Source organism: Hydra viridissima, unplaced genomic scaffold (genome assembly GCF_058129835.1).
Source record: "Hydra viridissima isolate aposymbiotic clone 2 unplaced genomic scaffold, HvirCarnegie_v1 scaffold_13, whole genome shotgun sequence".
Taxonomy (NCBI): domain Eukaryota; kingdom Metazoa; phylum Cnidaria; class Hydrozoa; order Anthoathecata; family Hydridae; genus Hydra; species Hydra viridissima.
In genome coordinates this window covers 5129610-5144371 of record NW_028324312.1, presented here as the reverse complement: position 1 = coordinate 5144371, position 14762 = coordinate 5129610, and the positions used below count along the sequence as shown (strand labels likewise).

Genomic DNA, 14762 nt, shown 5'->3' with positions numbered 1-14762 from the left:
CGTTTTTATTAAGTTAGATTAACAATAAAGGAGTTAATGAAAAAATTCTCGGTAGTTCTCGGTATCGATGAACCGTCAGTAAAAACGGGTTTTGTCGATCGTTGTCTTATTACCAATGGGAGCGGATAGATTCTTGTCCGCCTGATTACTTTTGCTAAGCATCGGCGTTTGGTTTTTCGGTTTTTAACAAATAAAGTACAAATTTCTATATCACTCTTCATGAGTTAAAAAGTTTTTGATGTGACAAGTTTACATTCTTACGTCATTTAAAATATTTTACAAAAATAAGTTGAAAGGTTTTAATCGAGTAGCAACTCTTCGCAATATCTTGGAAAGTTAAAACCGAGGAAATCGTTATACTAACAGACTTTGTAAATGGACAATTAGAGCTTTTAATCGGGGGCCAGTTTAAAACAATGTATTTTAACGAGTAGCTTGGCATATATTGCATTTAAAGAGATAAAAACTTATCGGAGTAAGACAATCTTTACACTAACTAAATTTATATACCTTATCCTAAGTTAGTATAAAGATTGCACCAGTTAATAATATTCAGTTACACAAAGATCTAGGAGCTCTGAAACAGGTCTCAGGCTTCTCTGTCGCAACTCATAAAGCTCAAGAAGTTCTTAACAGGCACTCTTGGTATCTAACTGAGGAGGTGTCGGTCTTCAGTCTCTTTTCTAATAACCTTTCTGCAAATGAAAAAACTAAAATTGTGTTAAAATTGAAAAGTATGGGAAAGCCACTTGCTATCAATTCTGGAAAACCTACTCTTCCATCCATTCAAATGAACTCAGAGCTTTTGTTATGTATATTGGGAAACGATCTTGGTTGCTCTTTCATAATTTGAACAACAATAGCAAATGGCTTAAAATTCCTCCTTCAGAACGGGAGGAAGATGAAAACTACTTGCAGATGAAACCTTTCATTAAAACTGTCAAGGTCACCAACGATGCTACTGAGCGAAGAATCAAGTTATGCTCGGATTTTCTTTAGATCCTTACAAAGGTAAAGCAAAGGTATTTACAAAATATATTGAAAAATTCTATTAGATTTTATATTTAAAATGTCTAGGTAATATTAGGATGAGGCAGTGGTTGAAGTGGTTGAAACTCATGGAAAACTTATTGGTAACTTGTATAAGAAGCAACTACCCAGCAAACATTAAGCAGGCGGACCGACAACGGACCACTGTCAGCACTTATGCCGTGCCGACGTCGGCCGCCCGCTGCGTTGCCGCGTAGGCTTGCACATCGTATTTACATCGGTCCGTTAGCGGAAAGCTGCAGGCGGTTCGGCAGCGGACCGATGGCGGCTAATCGACAACTTTTGAACAACGTTCCGTCAGCGGCAAACCGATGATAAAGCGATAGCGGAATAGCATAGGACCTATAATAAGTTTTCACTAAGATTTGAATGCATTGATATACATATTATTTTTGTGTTTTTTTTTGAATAGAACGCACTTATCGTTAGCAAAATTGTGTATATCTTTCAGCGCAATTTTTACTCATAAAAGAATGGCAAATCATGCCGATGCCTGGAAGGCACTTCAAATACCTTGACTTTGTGCATAGGTATATAGCCATTAAATACGAATTTATCATACTAAAATTCTCCTTGCACCAAAAAACACTACCCCAACTGTAAATCAATAGGTCATACGTGGCAACGCTTAAGCTCGGTGAACAAAAAAAATGAATAATCAGAAGTTATAATAAAAATCATCTTAAGATTGCAATTTACAATTACAATATGAATATTAAAGTCACAATAATTTTTTTTTATTTAAAACAGAATATATAAAATATTAGTATCTATAGATTATTGCTTAACTTGCGTTTAGCGAACTTTTAAAATATAAAATAAATAGTTAATTTTAAACACATCTTTATGTTTAGTTTATTCTCATTTCAATCGAAAACTAAATATGCTCGGAAAGCCATATTGCGTTGAAAATCGATTTACGTTGCAGTCTGCAGACTTCTAACATTTACCTGAAAGCAGACAATGATATATAATGAAATTATTGAAACAGTTAAGTTTAGAGCTATTACAACAAAGATAATAAACTTACCTTCTCAGTCCTTAAAAACGTTTTTGTTTAAAATAGTCTGATCATCAGTTATTGACAAATAACTCCAGATACTAAGTTTATCTACATTGAATAAATATAAATTTAATTTTATTATTTAAGCATAATTTAAAACATAAAAACAACAAAAACATTGCTTAATTATATTGCTGCATTATCTTAACTAAGGAAACATCTTATAAAACTATATAAAAATAAAGTCATAATGCGTGCCTTTTTTTAAAAATAAAACTTCATATAAGTAACCTTAAATACTCTACCTGGTATAGCAATTCCTATCAATACGCTTGAGGGGCTAATGAACAATAAAAAAAAAATTGTTATTTCATTAAAAAAAAATATCTTTACTTTTAATTTTAAGTTAACAAATAAAATAGTATTTAAAAATGATATACTTACATGCCAGGTTGGAAATCAAACTGTGAAACCCACAGCAACTTAAGGGCAATGGTGAACCTTTTGCAAACCATAGGCCTAAGACACAAGTGCAGATCTGAAAAAGAATGAATCAAAGACAGAACACATCAATAAAAATATAATTTGATGAACTAAAATATACTTCGCACATTGAACATAGTTTTCACCATGCAAACAAAAACATAGCACAATATAATATATTATGAAAATACCTTGAAAAAATATAAAGAAAGCCAAATAGTTGAATGAAATAAAATGGTTTAGTAAATAAGTATATAATTTTTTCAAACAGTAGACAGACTCCAGAAATTATATTTTGGATTTCTTTCAAAAACAACATTGAAACAAATAACATTAAAATAATAAAATCTATCTTACTTTATTCACTGGTAACATTTAATATCACGATCAATTTAAATTCTCATTAACAATCTCATATACAAGAGGTTACAGTAAAAGGGAATGAAAATGAAAAACATGGAAACAGTAATATTTATTGCACAAATACTTTACTCGAGTAAGTTTAAAATATAAAATATTTAAAAATATATTAAATATTGTAAAATAAAGATAACAAATTGGTAAATAAAGATAACAACTTTGTAAATAAAGATAATAAATTTGTAAATAAAGATAACAAATTTGTAAATAAAGATGTTTATTTTATATAAAAATGTTATTCATCTTCTGAACTAAAAATGCCTCTTTATTTAATGGCATTGGAAAACTTGATGTAGGCATCAGTTTTTTCTTGGCCATTTTGTCCAAAAGCTCATTATTGAAACTTATATAAATTTACATAAATTGTTTTATTTACTAAAGCTGGTATATATTAAAAAATACATGTAATATAAATCGCTGGGTATATTTGGATATTATAAAAAATAATTTGAAACCAGATGCTGCTAAATTAAGGTTAGGAAATAATTGGATATTTCAACAGGATCGAGATCCAAAACACACTGCTTATGTTGTAAAATCATGCTTGCTCTACAATATTCCAAAACAACTGCATTCTCCTCCCCAATCACCAGACTTTAACCAAATAGAGAATATGTGGGATTATTTAGATAGACAAGCAGGAAACAGAATAACATATGTTAATATGCTAAAAAATATCTTACTAGAAGAATGGAATAAAATTCCGTCTTCTTATACCAAAAAATTAGTGTCACTGATGAACAGAAGATTAAAAGCTTGTGTAAATGCCAATGGATGCTCAACAAAATACTAAAGATTTTTTAATTTTTCATATTCTTGTTTTTTTTTACAAGTTTTATTTAGTGTAGGAAAACTTGTGACATTATAAATTCAAAAATTAAACTTTTTCAGTTTTACAAATAAATATTTTTATTTAGTTAAATATTTTTATTTAGTTAATTATTTTTTATTTCTTGTACAATATATTCTTGTTACTTTGATATAAAACTATTTTTTTGCATTTAAAATGGTTTTTATTAAGTGTTTTCTCTAAATTGTAAGGTGTACGAAAACTTTTGTGATTAACTGTGTGTGTATGTGTATGTGTGTGTGTGTGTGTGTGTGTGTGTGTGTGTGTGTGTGTGTGTGTGTGTGTGTGTGTGTGTGTGTGTGTATATACATAAATTAGTCTTTTTAATTTTGAGTCTTATAAATATATATTGAATCTATATACATACTTTACATCAATATCTAAACTTAATATTATAAAGTATTGCTATAAGTATAGCTATAAGTATAGCTATAAGATTATAAGAATGTTAAAATCATATAACTTTTAATATTTATAAGCAATAATTATAGCTATATTTTATAATATAAAGTATAGATATAGATTCAATATAAATTTATATATATAATTTATATTTTAAGACTAAAAACTAATTTGATTTTTTTTTACATCTTATTTATTTAATACTTACTGTTTTACTTAGTATATAATTTTATCAGAGTTATAAATATCAAGTAAACTATTGTTAAAGAATAAATGTAATAACAATTTTGAGCATATATTTAAACACTAATAAGTTATAATCAGTTAATTTTTTATAAAACAGTCACAATTTAAACATCGATCAATCTAAGTCTCACCAAAAGCAGGCATTTTAATCGAAATGCCTGCTTTTGGTGTTATAACGACAGCTTACCGCTATCCAAAAGCCAACTCTGGATTTGTGTTGGCAAAACTATAATGTATCGCCATGTGTTTACCGAAGCTGGCATGCCGATTTAAAAACGTATCCACAAAGAAGCGTTTTGCCGTTTTTCAGCCAAAGGCGGTAAGCCAACACAAAACGAGATAACGGTCCATCATCGGTTAGCCAGCAGCGGCAATCCGCATTAGGCATCACAGTGGGCCAGCAGCGGCATACCGGCGGCGGCTTTACGCATCACGCTCCGCTGAAAGCATGTTTGCTGGGATATATTCTCTGACATGATTAAATACAAAGATTAACTTTTTTTTTCCATTATCACAACACCGCAACTGAAGGAACCTGGATTACATGTAATAATTGATTTATATCATAAAAGTAAAACATATTTTTCATTACAAAAAAAGCATTTTGAACATTTGGAATTGATACAAAATGTTCCTCACTCCCATCTCACTACTTTATATTCGCCTTTGATATCTTTATGAGTATGCAAAGTAGCTCAAAGAGTATGCAAAGTGGCTCAAAACATGCATGGTTGACTTCAACAGCAAGAGTGTCTAAAGTCATCAAGAGTTTATAATCTGTTTGGCTTGATTTAGGAGTGCTTTTTAGGAATTAGGAAAGATTATTGTGTACACATTCATCTTAGTATCCATATCTAAAGAGTGCTTGAGTAGAATTTGTTTAGATATGCTGTAAAAATGTATTTTAATTTGCACCTTGCAGGCAACCTAGTTTTAATGTAGTCCATCTAAGTAACATTTCGTTCTAAAATGCCTTTTTCTCTTAGAAAATTGTACTTTAAATGGGTAAAATGTTTTTTGCTTGATTATGTAGAAAATAATCACTTCATAGGCCCTAATAAGTATTTAATGTTTTACAGGAAAATGCGCTAAACTTCCCGCCTTATAATGACTTAAGGGCCCCTTAAGGGTCCCTTCGTGGTTCAGGGTATTCTAAGGGCGAATTTTCTCAAACAATTTTTTATCAAAACTAAAAAATATTAGCTTACATTTCTTTTCAGCACAAAATTAGTATACTTTTGATGATTTTTTAAAATTAGGGTGTGTTTAGGGCAGAACCTAATAAGGGGTGGCTTAGGGCTAAACTCGGGCTAGCCCGAAATTGGCTCTAATTTTCTGGAATTTTAAAACTCGGAAAAAAACGATTTAACAGAACAATTTTGAACTATTCAGAAAGAAATTCCGTAAAGCCTATATTGACGTTGTTTCCTTAAAAAATTGTAAATATAGTTTGAGTGACTTTTTTTATGATAGTAATTAAGATATTCTTACGGATTTTTATAAGTATAAGTTGAATGCAAAACTTAAGTAGAGAAGAGTTTTTTTTAAGAGTTTTTCTAATAATCTTGATAATTTAAAAATATCAAAGTAATGTTATAAAGTAATTATAGTACATTGTTGCTTTTATCTCATCCTATTTATAGACTGTCAGACAAGTATCTTGACTGCCTTTTTTTATCTAAGCTTTTGTAACTTTTTTTTAAAATATTTTTGGTCAAATATATTTATTTTAGGAGAATCTTCCAATTATATGACGCAGGGTGAGCCTGTTGTAGAGGAGGAGAATATTAAAATTGGTGAAGATAACTTTGATAGAAGTGTGCCTACTATTTTTGATGGTGCGACTGGATTATATGTATAAATGGAGCACAAAAGCAATGAATGTAAATTAGGATTTCCTTTGTTTAATCTAAATTATTAATTTTTGAGACTAACACTCACCAAACGCATGCTACAAAAAAGATTGCTGTCAGTTTTTTTACTAAGAGTAATTAGTCAAACTAATTGAACAAACTCATACACCGCTGTACCTTATAGTGCTAAAAGGCCTATTTTTAAAAAAATTGTTTTTTTCAGGTAAAGTTTCATTAAGAGAAAGTCATGAAAGTAAAGAAGAATCCAAGTGTCATTTTTTATCTCTTCATATAAAGCTGTTATTTCTGTTTGAGTTTGAGTGAAAACAAAATTTGAATGTCTCAATCTCCATTCCCACATGTAAGTTATTAACATTATCAAATTTCTTTAATGTGATTTTAATCATGCATAAATGTATGTTATCAGTTGCTAAATGTCATTGTTAAAGTAAATATCATTTAATAATATGATTTTTATTTAGTTCTAGCCTGATTAAGTACATCTCTTAATTTATCTGATGTAAGTAAAAGTTACTTTTCTGCTGTTTATCGTGATGAGATGATTTATTTGTTCTTATATGAAAGTGTTTTGTTGCTACGCTTTTTTTTTTTTAAAGGTTTTCAGTTTTCAACTACCTGTATTGCCCAGCCAATTGTAAGTTTTTGAAAATTGGGATCTAGTTATATATTTTAGGTACACAAAAATTTGATTGTGTTTTTTAATTTTTTAATGATTTCATATAGGTTTCAAGCATTCCATGGTCAGATACACAGTCAGTTGTATGCAGTAAACTATTTATTGTTCATGTATAGGTTTTCTCTTAATCTTTACTGCATTTATAGTAATACTATTTATATCCTGGTATATAAGGCCACCATGCTCTAAAACCCTAGGATATAAATAATAATGAGATTTGATATGAATCTCAAGGTCCACATGTAGGAGTACATATGGCCCAAGTAATACATGTAAAATATGTATTGGTGTACATATCCATTTTTTTAAATTAAATTAGAAATATATTTTTATGTCAGTTAAGTATTAGTTTTATAATGGTACAAAACTGCTTTAGACTTTATTTTTCAAAGGGTAATTATAAATTGTTAAAGTTATATAAACTATTGAAAATAATATTTTTTGTGACTTTAGTTAAGTCTCCATGATTCTTCTGATTCAAGTTTACTGCGTATACATGGTAGTATGCTTGGGGTTTGCAGCTGACTTAAAGTTGAACCATTTAGTGCACAAGGTTTGAATGTTTTGTATTACTAGGGGTAAGAAATTATTCTATAAAATGTTTTGGCATATGAAATGAATGGCAGTAGTATAATATTTTAAGTATAAATATGTAGAATATTGTTTATTGTGGTTATCATAACAGGACAGTTTCTTATGAATATGTTCATTCTTCGTGAACTGAATATAAGTTGACCAATCTTGAGCAAAGACAGGGAAGATTGGAGGCATGTGTTGCTAGTGATCTTGTTGATCAGAATGTGTGTCATACATAATTTCCTATCTTTACTTCTCTGCAGCAATATTCTGAGATTGAAAAGCACCCAAATAATATGGTAAGTTTTTATCAATTTCTAATTATGTAAGTATAGCCATGATGTGTTGCTCTTGACAAGGGAACATAGTGTGAATGATGGTGTAATATATTTAAGTTGTTAACTGATCTTTTTTAGTTAGCATTGATGAAGAGTGAAGGAGGGTTGACTGTCTATGAACAATTTCAAACAAATTGCTGGCGCATGATTTACAGCAAAATATCAATAGGCTTGGAACACATGGGAAGCTGAAGTTTTTGATAGCCTGGAAAATCAGCGTAAGAAAATCAGTGTAATCTACATCTACTGTGAACAATTGTACAAATATGAATCTGTTTAACTGTGAGTCAACAGATTGACTTGTGGTGTTTGACTTAACAGTAAAATTAAGTAAAACTATTAATCTTTTTATATGCAGATATAATATATATTGTCAATGCGGCTATATCAAACAATACAATCTCTAATACATGTGAATCTCTAATACATGTGAATCTCTAATACATGTGAATCCATATATTTAGGCATAACTATAGTAATTGGTTATATAATTATAGTTTTAAATGACTATTTATTTACATATTTTTTCTCTTTTTTTTATAAGTATTTATTTAAATGTTTATAGTTTTAACTGTTCACATTTTCCCTGGCACCACGTCTAAAAAGATAGAACTGAAAGTAGCACGATTTTTTAATAACGCCAGGATCGCTCTGGTGGTCGTCTGCAGCGCTGTAAGAAAAAGACACTTGAAGTTTCGATTGAGGAAGAGAGTAAAGACGACGACTATGAAGGAAATAATGACGACAGTGAAAACGAAGACGACAGTGAAAACGAAGACGACAGTGAAAACGAAGACGACAGTGAAAACGAAGACGACAGTGAAAACGAAGACGACAGTGAAAACGAAGACGACAGTGAAAACGAAGACGACAGTGAAAACGAAGACGACAGTGAAAACAAAGATCCTCGACAAAAAAAAGCAAAAGACTTAGAAAACACTTTTATAAATAAAGATATGTAATGATGATTTATATAAATATTATTAAATAAACTGTGTTAAACTATTGAATATTACTAGTTTAAAAAAACAACCACGCTTTACTACTCATACAGGATGAGTAGTAAAGCGTGGTTTTTTTTTTGGCCGCTTTAGGGCTAGCCCTTAAGGGACCCTGAAATTTGGCGCGGACATTTTCATAAGGGTCCCTTAAGGGTTTGCCCTTAAGGGACCCTGAAGTTTTTTTAAGGCGGGTTGGGACAAAAATTCGTTAAGTTTTATGTACATCTTCACTTTTCTCTAGTGTTTTGTATAGAGAACAATTATATTACGGATTGCTTACCAAGGGTATCCAGTTAAATACCTTGATGCTGGAGGATATCAGACCTGGGCAAGAGGTTCCCAAGGTTTGGCTGAATAGGATCAATCGACGCTGGACCAAATCTAATAGGAAGAGGGAGAAGTTTTTTATGGAGAATCGGTACTGGTTGTTGTAAGAACTGGAGACAGAGGAGAAGATGGAAGTTAAATAAGAAGGTACCCAGCAAGCACACAACGTTGAAACAACATTGAAATAACGTTGATCGACGTTGATCGACGTTGATCAACGTTATTTTAACGTTGTGTGCTTGCTGGGTAAATGAAATATAATATAGTTATAATTTATTTTTAAAATGACTAATATATATATATATATATAACTAAAAAACTTTTGGAACTAGATATAAATGAACCCAGTAACTCTCCTTACCGATCACAAATAGTTGTTACCAGGAATGAGAGACATAAAAAACGCATGGTCATTGATTACTCACAAACAATAAATCGCTTTACACTACTTGATGCTTATCCTTTACCTCATCAATGAATTAGTTAATTCTGTTGCAAAATATACATTATTTAGCACATTCGACTTAAAAAGTGCTTATCACCAAATACCTCTCCTAGAAAGTGACAAATATTATACTGCCTTTGAGTCCAATGGACATCTTTTTCAATTTAAGAGAATTCCTTTTGGCCTCACTAATGCTGTTGCACAATTTCAAAGAATCATGGATAAGTTTATTCAAAAAAACAAATTAGAAGACACCTTTGTTTATCTAGATAACTTGCTAGTATGTGGTACATATAAAAATAAACATGATTCCAATTTAGAAAAACTTCTTGAAGCTTCTAAGAAAGCAATGTTTACTTTCAATGAAGAAAAGTCTATACTGTCTACTTCGAGTATAACCTTCCTAGGTTTTATTGTAAAAAATGGCTCTTTTTCTCCTGATCCAGATCGCTTATAGCAATTAATTGATATGTCTGCTCCCACTGATAGTGCTTCTCTCCGTCGAGTCCTTGGTATGTTCTCATACTACTCTCAATACATCAAACATTTTTATCACAAGATTCATCCTTTATCTCTAGAGTCTACCTTTCCACTGTCAACTGAAGCTATTAAATGTTTCCATGAAATAAAAGAATTAATCTCTCAATCAGCTCTACAAGCTATTGATGAAAGTATACCATTTGAGGTGGAAACAGATGCCTCCGATTTTGCCATAGCTGCTCCCCTCAATCAGGCTGAAAGACCAGTTGCATTCTTTTCTCGCAAACTTTCACCTACTGAAAGAAAACATTCTTCTGTTGAGAAGGAAACTTATGCTATTGTTGAATCACTCCGAAAATGGAAACACTATCTTGTTGGTCGGCATTTTACTCTAGTCACCGACCAGCGCTTTGTCTCTTTCATGTTTGACAATAATAAGAGTGGAAAGATTAAGAATGACAAGATTTTGAGATGGAAGATAGAACTTTCTTCATACAGCTATGATATAGTTTATCGCCCTAGACGTAACATTTTTGTTGCTGATGCCCTCTCTAGATCTTGTTGCTCTATGACTATAAACCAACCCTCTCTTAAAGAACTACATGAATCTCTTTGCCACCCTTGAATCACCAGAATGTATCATTTTATAAAATCTAAAAATCTGCCTTTTTCAATTGATGATGTAAAAAAAACCATTTCTTCTTGTCAAATTTTTACTGAAACAAAATCTAAATACTATGTAAGCAATTCTAACCACAGTTTAATAAAAGCTACTCAACCTTTTGAGCGACTAAGTATGGATTTTAAAAGACCTATTCCGTCTTCATCTAGCAATAAATATTTTTTAACAGTTGTTGATTAGTATTCAAGATTTTCCTTTGTATTTCCTTGTCATGATATATCTACTTCAACTGTAATTAAATGTTTAACTCAACTTTTCACTTTATTTGGTATGCCAGCTTATATACATTCAGATTGAGGCACTTGCTTCATGCAGTGATATTTTCATTAACGTGAAGTAAAATTAGAAGTAAAAATAATTGATTTCGTTAATGTGAAGAAAAATTTAAAATTAGGATATATCTGAAGAACGAAAACTGAAATAGAATTGAATATAAGCATCAAAAAACGAAAATAGGAATAGAATTAGGAATTATTACCGAACGAAAATTATTGAATATTAAAAGAAATTTCGATACACAAATTAGTTTTTTTTGACAACTAATTTACAAATTTTGCATACTTGCTTTAAAATTGGCGCACATGTTTGACCATAACGATGATATTTGGAATGATTATAGAATGTATCAATGGACCACAAAACGTACTTGTCATTACGTTAAGTATAAATTCAATGCGTTCAATCTTTTGTTGTAAAATAAAATAAACATCTAAAGATTCTTAAGAGTTGCAAATTAATAACAGAATAATGAGTTTATCAAGGTTGTTGGCTGGTAGGAAGCGTGACAGTCCTGTATGGAAATTCTTCGTTTACGATGAAAAAAATGACAAATCCACGTGTCTAGTACAGGACATAAATAATGAGAGCGTATGTGGCGCATCTCTTGCCGAAAAAATTCCAGTAACTTGGTGGCGCACATTCAGAGAATACATAAAGACAAATGTTACACGGAAGAAAAGAAAAAACGAAATGCAGAAAAAATATTTTTGAAACGTAAAATTGATGACAGCAATTCTATATCTTCCCGAAATAGTGGAAAGACAAAAACTCAGACAGTAAGAGAGTGCTTTGAACACTGAATCACCGCGTGGCCAACGGAATCAAGTGAATATCAAGTGCGTCAGGATAGCGTGATTGAAATGATTGTTAATACCAGCTATCCAATGGTATTGCTAGATCAGCCGTCGTTTTGAAAGATGATAAAAACGCTTGACCCAAAATTTAAATTGCCAGGTTATAATTAACACAACTAAATTTTTAAATTATTGTTTTAAATTCATTCAATGCTAAACAATTTTTAAATGTTTGCCTGTAATTATAGTATCATTAATGTAATGCTATAGTAACTAAAAACACAAACTGATGTGCATTAAATTTTAACTGATTTAAATTTTATATTGCAGGGTCTGCAACACTGAACAAGCGGATAAACGAGCGTTTTCTTCTACAATCTGCACAACTGAAAGACTTGATGAATCGTACACGCAAAGTAACAATTTGTCTTGATGGTTGGACGAAGAAGCGTCTCACAGCATCGTTCCTTGGAATATCTGCTTGTTTCTATGACACCACCATTGATAAAGCACGACATGCTTTCCTAAATTTAATGGAACTCCAACATCCCCACAAGGGTGAGATGCTTGCCGAATGTTTAAAGAAATGTCTTGACCAGTGGGGTATTAGAGAAAATCAAGTTATGTTGATTGTTTCAGACAACGGGTCTAATATGATTAAAGCCATCAGGCTCTTACAGGAAGTGCATGCAGCTAAGAAATCTGACGAATCTGAATCTTATGAGTTTGAATCTGACGAGTCTGAACATGAAACTGATGAGGAAGAGATCCAGTCTCAGTCAGAACAAACTGATTTATTTCTCCCAGATCATATTCCATATCGTCGAATGCCCTGTATGGCTCACACACTCCAGCTTCTCATAAAACCAGTTTATGAACATTATAGTGCAACCATCTTAGAAACAAGTTGTATCAAGAATTAGGAAATCAAGTGTGGCAATTGAGAAACTTATTGACAAGTGTGGGAAGTCTGTGATAACTGACTGCACCTCAAGATGGAACTGTACATATCAGATGATTGACCGGCTGTTTAAAATAAAGACATCGGTGAATGAAGTTCTTACCGAAATTGGTACATATTATTTTATTATTAATGTTATTAGTGTGTATAAATTATTTTCGGAATTTTATTAAGTCTACAAAATTGCGTCTTACCTTATTCAAACTAAAAAAACGAAAATGGTAATAAATTGTAAAAAGTTCATTAGTCATTATCATTAAAAAACAAGACAGGGTATATAGTCTTTAAATTAGGTTTACTAATAACACGGAAATACTTTACCCTGCCTTTTAAATCACATTACAGCAGTATGGAAAAAAGAGACGTATATCAATAATAATTATTAGTTATTACAATTGTTATTAGTAAACTTTAATTTCAGACGGTTTACTTAAATTTAGGAATCGACACATTCAAAGCAAGTAAATGGGTTCGTCTTCAAAACATTTCTTCACTTTTGGAACCCTTTGCAGTACAAACAGATATACTTCAGACCGATGCCCAGTCTCTTTCACAGGTTCTACCATCTATACTCAATTTGGAATGCCATTTACAAGAATATCCTACCAACAAGTCTTTGACAGCGAATCTTCTTGGAGATCTACGTCAACGGTTTCAATCAATTCTGCAGCCGGACTCAGATACGTTTAATCCTCTTCCGTCTGCTGCATGTTTGTTAGATCCAACCGTTGCTGTCTTTATCCTCACACCGGAAATGGGCACCTTGCTCCATACAGAAAAGATGTATATAATAAAAGTTTGTGGAGTAGAACAAGAATTACAAGCTGCTGCTGAGTCAAATGGATCTGAATGTGAATTTGCTGCCATAAAGCGCTTTAAGTCCTTGTCAAAAAAAATCTTTACAAAAGAAAGAAAAATTTATAACCAAGACAACCTCACTGTTGCAAGTCAGCTGTCAAGATATTTGGTAGACATAAGTGATGATGAAGCGCTGCCAAGTAACGGCCTGCTCTTTTGGAAACAAAACAAAAGCAAGTATAGCAAGATTGCAATTTTGGCTGAAGATTTACTGTCCGCCCCAGCATCACAGGCGTTTGTAGAAAGGATATTTTCACTTTAAGGAATTTTAACTGTTGGTCGCCGCAATCGAATGAAAAAATTAAGGGTCTGCGTATCGAAACATATCGTATTATGATACGATACGATAAGGTATCGGAATGTGCGTATCGTAAGTTTTTTTATATTACGATAATATCGTACCCAAAAAGTTTGCACGATAAAGTTTCGATATTTATCGATTCATTACGATATTTATCGGTCAATTACCTAAATATCGTAACTCATATCGTAACTCAAACGATAACGATACTTATCGATTCATTACGATATTATTTTTTCCGACTAAAAAAATAATTTTTTTAAAAACCTAAATACTGTCATAAAGTTGCTGACAAGTGCACTATTTAATGTAAAAAAAAGAAATAAACAAAACTTTATTTGTAATTTTGATTTTTTAATTTATTCAAGACTTAAGTTGAAGCAAAAAACAGCTAAAAACAAAAAATAATTTTTTACTTGATAAATTGTTGACGTGACATGTTTAACACGTTAAGGTTTGTGCCTGTGACTTAATATAAGAAAAAGATTAAAATTTAATCTCAAAGTCAAGGTTTATTGAAATCACTAAATCACTATATGGCAAATTTTATAAACTTTAAGCAGTAAAATAAACCAATGACGCCACTAAGGCAACGAACCAATTTAAGTTAGTCATCCATTTCAACTGCTGATGTAAGAGTTGAAGTAGGAAGTCCCTGACTTGAAGCAGCTGAATTCTGAGAGTTATTGGTAGAAGCCTCTTCAAACAATTCTTCT

At 31.4% G+C, this 14762-nt stretch overlaps 1 long non-coding RNA gene and 2 pseudogenes across 5 annotated transcripts; 2 read left to right on the top strand and 1 right to left on the bottom strand.

Moving 5' to 3' along the window:
- Positions 1 to 1781: 1781 nt before the first annotated feature.
- On the bottom strand, positions 1782 to 4842 carry LOC149880146 (uncharacterized). 3 transcript variants are annotated; one of them, XR_016446324.1, is made up of 5 exons: positions 4642 to 4842; positions 2498 to 2591; positions 2359 to 2393; positions 2081 to 2161; positions 1858 to 2000 (listed from the first exon to the last, which is right to left on the bottom strand). It is a non-coding gene; the product is annotated as an uncharacterized LOC149880146 (long non-coding RNA). The 3 variants fall into 3 exon arrangements; XR_016446325.1 differs by lacking the exon at positions 4642 to 4842 and adding an exon at positions 3640 to 3806; XR_016446326.1 differs by lacking the exon at positions 4642 to 4842 and having other exon boundaries at positions 1782 to 2000; positions 2494 to 3016.
- A 1362-nt stretch (positions 4843 to 6204) lies between these two features.
- Positions 6205 to 8923, top strand: LOC149880145 (uncharacterized; annotated as a pseudogene). The gene is made up of 9 exons (XR_016446118.1): positions 6205 to 6292; positions 6531 to 6606; positions 6806 to 6827; positions 6925 to 6962; positions 7052 to 7094; positions 7458 to 7557; positions 7690 to 7879; positions 7997 to 8136; positions 8484 to 8923. The product of XR_016446118.1 is annotated as an uncharacterized LOC149880145 (transcript).
- A 3040-nt stretch (positions 8924 to 11963) lies between these two features.
- LOC149880144 (uncharacterized) lies at positions 11964 to 13721 on the top strand (annotated as a pseudogene). Its single transcript, XR_016446372.1, has 3 exons — positions 11964 to 12086; positions 12257 to 12998; positions 13328 to 13721. The product of XR_016446372.1 is annotated as an uncharacterized LOC149880144 (transcript).
- The last annotated feature ends 1041 nt before the right edge of the window (positions 13722 to 14762 follow it).